Here is an 8,220-nt window from a genome sequence, read left to right as displayed (position 1 = left end):
AAAAGTAAACAAATCACTAACGGAACTGGAAATCAGCTGCTGTGCGGTAGCTTAAACAGTTCTTAATGCGATGTTGCAAAAACAGTTCTTCAAAGTAGTATTGCCAAAAGTTCAAAATGCTCAGAGTCCATTTAAGGGAGAGACTTTTTAAGACGATTTAAATTCTCTTTCACGTCGTGTTGTTTCGGTTCCCAAATCAAACTTTTCCCACGAAGAATTTACGTAACGAAACAAAACGGCTTAAAGGTACTGACCTTTCCTTCACAACACTCTCAATCCTTTCTGATATTTCACAGGGATTAACACGAGAACAGTCAACGAATTCCTTCCGAATAAGGATCAAACAAGGTCGAACCTGTTTCACCGTCGAAATCGATTCTCCTCGATCTTTAACTCCCGAACTCCGATCTTCACTCTCCACTGATTCTCAACTAGCAGTATTGTAAAGAAACTGCTGGCAATGACCTTTTAAATTTTAGGCATTAGATAAAACTTCATCTTTCAACTAAACTGCGTCATAACATTAAACCACGCAGTGGTATGAAGTCACCATGGCAAATCCAGCCACGAACTGCCCCTCCTCACAGGGAGGGGTCCTCCTTTTATACCCTGTAAAAAAAAACCTGTCACATGACCTCTACTGGCGGGAAAATGACGTCACTCCACCATCACAAGACCATTACCTCAAGTCCAGTATAGCTTCAACCCCAGTCACGTGACAAGGGTACGTAACAGTAGCCATGAACCACATCAAAGGGTGGCAGAGGAGGCGTCTATTGTGGAAGAGCTTGGCCCAGAGCAGATATTTTTTCTATGTGGAAAGGTTAGAGGTGGCAAAACATCTCAGAAACGTCTCCAATTATTGATTGGCTCTCTCTGACTGACCATCGGTCTGCAGGCGATAGCCAGAGGACAAACTCACTCTGGTGTGGAGGAGGGAGCAGAAGGCTCGTCGGAAGCAGGAGGCAAGTTGTGGGCCTTGGTTCAACACAGTGTACCGAGGGAAACCGTGGAGACGGGCTACATGTTAGGGAACCAGGTCTGCCATCTTAGCAGCTGATGACAGTTTGCAAAATGGACCACCTTGGAGAACTGGACCACCACTGCCATGATCACCATCACCCCATTAGATGGTGAAAAATCCATGATGAAACCCATGGTGATATGTGACCACGGGTGTTGAGGGACCAGCAGGAACAACAGGAGCCCAAAAGCCTGCTGGTTAGAGGAACTGGACTAGGCACCTTGAGGGCAGGCTGCATTGAACTGAAGTGCATCTGTATTTATGGTGGGATATCAGACCAGTAATGCAGAAAATCCAGAGTACGTCTTGCGCCTGAATAGCTGGAGAAGATTGAGGATTGGGCCCACTAGAGTGCCTCAGTGCACACAGCTGCCAGGTACGTGTGGTTGTCAGGTGTGTCAGCAGGAACAGGCTTGTGCTGTAGGGCATGAAGGATCTGGTTCTCAAGGTCCCAAATGATCAGGATGAGGATCTGGGAGGAAAGACTGAGGGTCAATCTCTGTTTCAGCTGGGTTGATCTATGGTTACAGGACATCTGCCTTAGTGTTCTTGGAGCTGGGTCGGTAGGAGATGGTAAAGTTGAATTGCTTGAAGAAGAGGGCCCAAAGAACCTGACATGGGTGAGTTGATGGGTCTGTTGTATGGATATGAGATTCTGGTGGCCAGTCCAGATCAGGAAGGGCTTGGTGTTTCCCCATCAGCCAATGTCTCCATTCCTCCAAGGCCCATTTGAAGTAGCTCCTTGTCTCCTACTCCATAACGGAGCTGTATAGAGTTGAACTTGTGCAAGAAGAAGGCACAGGGATGTGTCTTCCCATCTGGTTCTTGCCTGGAGAGGATGGTCCCAGCATCCATGCCAAATGTGCCCACCTTCACCACAAATGGTCTGGAGGGGTTCGGATGGCGAGAGTGGGAATGATGGTGAAGCGTCTCAAGCTTCTTGAAAGCGTGGTCTGTGGCAACGGACCAGGTTGCCCGTAAGGTAGAACGTTTGGTGCAGGAAGTGAAAGGAGCAGCCATTGGCTGTGATTTTTGATGAACCAACGGTAAATATTGGAGAAGCCCAAGAAGCGCTGTAGCTGCTTGAGGGAGCGTGGTCAGGGCCATTCAATGATGGTGTGTACTTTCTCTGGGTCCATGACTATACCTTGGGGTAAAAGGACGTCACCCAGGAAGGTACTGGCATTTTTCTAACTTGCAGATGTGTCCAAAGTAGTCAATACAGGGATGAAAGAAAACCCTTATCTTTCTTCTTAACAAAGAAGAATCCTGCACTGGCAAGGGACTGGATGTCATGGTCCAGTCCGTGAAATCCGCATTCTGGTTCACGGTCCGGTCTGTGGATTCCAGACTCCGGGTCTTCCGGCTGTCCCTTGTTTCAGTTGGGTTTAATCACTGGCACCTGATACTCGTCTTGGGACTGGGAATATAAGTGGCCCTGGAGTCGCGTGTGAAGGCTGGTTTGTCTCATCAGTATTCCCTTGGAGCAACCTGCTGGTGGAAGGCTAGAGCAGCCCTTCATGATCTCTAGACCTGGTTGGAGGGCCACTGCTTCACGGAGCCTTGTTGTCTCTAGTCGGAGCAGTCATCGGGGTTTGGATTTGGCCGTTTCCGGGGCCAGCCGAGTGGCCGTCTGTCACTCCGAGCTAGACATGGATTCGGCCGTTTCCGGGGCCAGCCAAGTGGCCGTCTGTCACTCCGAGCTAGACATGGATTCGGCCGTTTCCGGGGCCAGCTGAGTGGCCGTCTGTCACTCCGAGCTAGACATGGGTTCGGCCGTTTCCGGGGCCAGCCGAGTGGCCGTCTGTCACTCCGAGCTAGACATGGGTTCGGCCGTTTCCGGGGCCAGCCGAGTGGCCGTCTGTCACTCCGAGCTAGACATGGGTTCGGCCGTTTCCGGGGCCAGCCGAGTGGCCGTCTGTCACTCCGAGCTAGACATGGATTCGGCTGTTTCCGGGGCCAGCCCAGGTTGCTGGCTGCCCCGAGACTTGGAGCCACCCCAGATTGAGCTCCCTTCCTGTCCTTGCCTCTGTTGGGTAAGTCAGGTCATCTTTGCCGTTACCCTGAGGCAGGACTGTTCTCTTCCCCTCCTCATCAGAATCCCTGTCAGCTTCCTCGGCAGTTTACCTCGGCAGTCATCTTGACCCGACGTCCAAGGAAGGGGCCCAGCCCTGCACCCTAGGAAGGGTCCCGGCCCTGTGCTCTAAGAAGGAGTACCTCGTTTTGCCCAGAAAAGCCTCGATGAGCCCAGGCCTCGTCCAGTCCTATAGCCACATCATGTCTTCACCTTGTTCCGGGGTCCAAGCCCGAGTCAGGATCCAGGTACTGGGTCCTTGTCCAGTCTCTGGCTCGGAGTTCAAGCCCAGGTTCCCAGTTCCTTGTCCTGGTCCCACTTTCCTAGCCAAAGTCCCAGCTTAAGTCTGTGTTCCTGTCCCAGCTCCTAGTCTATGTCCTGTCCCATCCCTAACTCTAGTCCAGTCCAGTTCCCTGTACGTCAGTATCAGTGTCCTGCATTTGGGTCTGCTCGCAACGCCCACCTTATGACACTGGATGGTTGGATGAAGCTATGCTGCAGCATTTTGGTGATGTAGTTATTCATGGCTTGGGTCACAGGAGGGGAGAGGGAGAACCGATTACCTCGGGGAGGGTTGGTGCCCAGGAGGAAGTTGATCATGCGATCATCTGGCTTCTGAGGCAGCTGGTGCTGGCTCCCTTTTATTGAAAGTGATGACTAAATCATGGTAGTCCTGTGGGAATTTGGTGAGGTAGAGGATTTCTGCGGCCTCCATGGAATCATGTGGTGACGTCAACTGAGGTTGCTGGTAGGTGGTCTGGCAGATGGCTCCCCAACTCAGCAGCGAACTGGGTGACCAGGTGAAGTGAGGGTACTGTGTGAAGAGCCAGGGGTAACCCAAGATGAGAGGAGTGTTGTATGAGTCGATCAGAAGGAACTGGATGGACTTGCGGTGCTCTCTGATCCTCCTGTGCACAGGCCGTGTGTGCACTCTCACTTCCCCAGGCCCCCGGCTGTGATGCAGGCAGGGTGAGAGATAGGCTCAGTAGGGAGTCCAAGCTGCACACTCAGAGTCCGGTCCAGAAAGCTGCCTGCTGTGCCGGAATCTACCAAGGCCTCCTGTGTGCGTGGAGATGATGGGGTGTGGAGGACAGAGAGAGAAAGTTGGGCTATTTTTCTGGAACAAGAGGCTGGGAGAGCTTAACAGATAGAAGTTCCCTTGTCTGTACCTGGTGGTGCTGTTCTCCCAGACGCAGTGGGCATTGTTGAGTGGGTGATCGGTAGCTCCGCAGTGAACAGACAAGTTGTTTCTCCACTGACATTCACACCCTTGATAGGGTTAAGGGAGCTCTCTTCTATCTGCCTGGTCTGGAGGCATTGATCATGAGGACCCAGCAGCCTGAAATCGCTCTGGAAACAGAACTGGGTTTCTGGTTGGTGATTTGGAGGGTTGTTCCATAAGATGCTTGTCGATTTTAAGGGTCCGAGTGATGAGGCTTTCGAGGTCGGTGGGGATGTCCTGGGTAGACAGCTCATTTTTGTAAAGCTCTGGGAGGCTGTGATGGCAGTGGGCCAACAGCATTTCAGCTGCACTCCGCTGCAGGGTCCTGAATTCCAAAGTGTAATCCAGCACCAAGCACAAACCTTGACACAGGCTAAATATCTGATCCGCTGGCCCCCTCGCGCTTCCCCGGCTGGCCAAAAACCAGGTGCATTTCAGCAGTAAAGTCTTCATGTTGGTTGCATATGGGGGTTTTATTGTCCCCAGTTTGAGGTGGTCCAGGACAGGGCTCACCAAGTCAAATGAGAAATGATGAAGGCAGTCTGGGCTTGGTCCATAACATACAGAGATGGCTGGAGCTCAAAGTGTGAGAGGTAGTGGGACAGGAAGTTGCAACATCAGGTTGGTGATCCAATGAAGTATTTGGGCAGCAGAATCCAGGGCACTTGGGGGAGGGGTGGGAAATTGACTGGCGTGGGGTTGCAGTATCGAAATGGAGAACTGTTGAGAGTAGTGAGCAAATTGTCACTGGTTTCCTGCTGCTTCTGGATTGTGTATTTCTGTTGACGGAATACTTCCTTTTGGTGGACAAACTCTGCTGGGTCAATTGCTGGTTCACCCATCTTGTGTCGGGGCATGTAGAGGAGGCTTGGCCCAAAAGCAGAGTGACAGAGACAATTTAACTGTGAGTGCTAACTTTAATAATAATCTGCAAAACAACAAGCCACAAGAGGCCACAAACCAAGACAAAGCTGATACTAAACACCACAGGCAACAAGGGAACTGAAGGCTAGGAGTAACTGGCTGAGTCCAGCTGGCTCATATGACTGAACAGGTCCATGGACGAGAGCTGGGTTTCGATGGGCTGCAGGTGGTGTGTTAGAAATGGGTGGCAGGTGACTCCGATTAGCTGGATGGAGACTGGGAAGAGCCTGCATGTGCTTCCTGACAGAAGCAGCATTCTTTCTTTGCCTTGACCTCTTGGTCTTTAGTGATGAAACTATAGTTCATCTGCTTTCTATTAATGACAACAATCTGATGTTCTGACTCTACAATCACAACCTTCTGTTCTTTGTCATATTAACCTTGTCATGGGTTTATCTATCTTTCCAAATTGGACATAATGGTTCACGGCTTGGATACTGCAGCAATCCTAACCTACTTCACCTTGCAGAGTGTAATTTTTGCCTGCCGGTGATATCTATCCACTCTGTGCATCAGATGGTTTGCTCCAATTATACAACCCGTCCAAAGCCAAGTATTTCTAGCTCGTCATGTTTATGACAATAATTCTCCATCATTACATTAGGCCTTACAGGATGTTGCCTTGGGCTCTTTGATATTGATTTAGTCATAAGTACAGTTTTATATATTTTTATATAACACTTGTGCAATATGTCACCTGCGGGTGTATTTGGCATGAAGGATTCATAGACATTCATGTAGTTTAATGAAGGATGTGATTTGTACAGACCCTGGTTGCTCGAGGAAAGGGGGGCCAAGCACTTGACATTCCACAGTAGGGAATCAAATATCTCCGATCAATATTTTTTTTGTGAAAGGATGAAGAAGTATTGGTGTGAACATTTATTTTTCTTGGGCCATGTTCCACATATCAAAAATCAATTGGAGTAACAATATAAATTGCCTTCACACATAGGACTTTATAAAAGATAAAAAGAAATTAAGCCCTTTCGTAAATTGTGGCTGATAGATTTTTCACTTTGCTGTCTTTTGAAATAATTGAAGGACTAAAGTGGCTTTGTATTAGATTTGCCAGCTGATGGATTGACTAGCGATGGCCAGTTATTTCATGGTAATTATTAATGGGCCAGATTGTGACTTGGCATGTGATTACCATCTGCATCAGAACCTAAGGATATAAGGAAAAGGAGCAGGTGTAGGCCAGATAGCCCCTCATGACTAACTTGCCATTCATTATGACCATAGATAGTTTTAGTCTATCTCAAATGTATTCAACTTCCACTGCTCTCTGGGATAGAGAATTCCAAAGGTTTGCAACTCTCTGAGATAAGAAATTCCTTCTCATCTCTGTCATAAATGGGCATCACCCTAATCTGAAACTGTGTCCTCTAGTTCTATATTTCCATATGAAAAGAAACCTTTCAAAGCCCCTTCAGAATCTTACTTGTTTCAATAACATCAATTTTTATTCTTGGAAACCCAGCTAACTCAACCTCTCCTCAATAATAAATTGCTGCAGCCCAGGAATCAATTTCATGAACCTTCTGTGAACTCCTTTCAAAATGAGTATATCCCTATTTAAGTCAGAGAACAAAAATTGTATCCCTATACAGTTTGAAGAAGACATACTGTACATAGTCTATTCCCTTTACAGTAACAACAAAATGACCTTTATTGCTCGTAAATGTTCTTAGCTCGTGTAATAAACTTTCAGCTGGTGTCTTATGTACCAGCTCTCCACTATCCACACTGTTCATATCCTCAGAACCATAATGCCTTTGTCAAACATGATTTCCTTTCCATAATACCATCTGACTTTAAATGTATTAGGATTATATGAATGTACTGTTGTCACATCCTCATAATAGAAGTGTTACTTTTGAAATTTTTCAATCTATTTGACCTTTTCTTGAATCTAGGAAATTTTGGAAAATCACAACTGATATATCCACACTCTATATAACCCCTTTGTATAATACTTGAAGAGAAGGTACATAAAATCAAAGGGGCTTGTCAGCCTTTAATCTTGGCACAGACCATGACAGCAATCTAAACTACTGTAATTCCATCTGCCTGCACATAGGCTGAAACTCTCTATTCTCTATCTGCCCACAACACTAAGTGCCTCTTAAACATTGTCATTGCAGATAATCCTTCTACCTTCCCTAGCAACATGTTCCAGGCACCTACCACTTTCTGCATGCAAAGTACACTTACCTTGCACATCTTTAAACTTCCTACTTTCACATTAAGCTTATTCCCTCTATTTCTTGACACTTGCACCATGGGAAAAAGTATTGAACTGCCAACAATGTCTATGCCCCTCATAATTATGTACTTCAGTCAGGTTGACCCATTGCCTCCAATGCTCCAACAAGAACAATTCAGACAATCCAACCTCTCCCTCTGGCTAATATACTCCAGAGCAGACATCCTGGAGAAAGTCTCTGCACCAAAGCATTATTATTGTCACTTCAACATTTTTGTTTGCATAATTCAAGAAAGCACCACTATGTTTGCACCAGTCTGTCGTTTTGTGCTCATCACTGCATTTATACAGTCATGGAGCACTACACCACAGAAGCAGGCCCTTTGGCCCAATCCAGCAATTTCTCTCTTCATCCTTCCTAAAAAAAAAGACCGAGCCCAATCTTAGTGTTCCTCACTAAACCTCTCCCCCATCCAGCGGTCTCTAGAAACTTCTTCCAGTTCCACCATCCTAACTGGATGACAGACATTCCTCAGCATCCCTTATCTTCAACAATAACCCTAACAGGCTGAAAGCAGAACAGACTGTTCTTACAGAGATGCTAAATGAGATACCTACTGCATAACAGTAAAAATGTGAACCAGGGCATTACACTGTTTTACTGTTGCTGCCTTTAGTCTGCCAAACCCTGTCCATCTGCTTTCACTGATGCCCAGTATATGTAGGTTGTAATGACACCTTTCTGCTGTTACTCGCACTAGTTTGTC

Source organism: Hemitrygon akajei, chromosome 10 (assembly GCF_048418815.1).
Source record: "Hemitrygon akajei chromosome 10, sHemAka1.3, whole genome shotgun sequence".
Classification (NCBI taxonomy): domain Eukaryota; kingdom Metazoa; phylum Chordata; class Chondrichthyes; order Myliobatiformes; family Dasyatidae; genus Hemitrygon; species Hemitrygon akajei.
Note: the sequence above shows the minus strand (reverse complement) of the source record.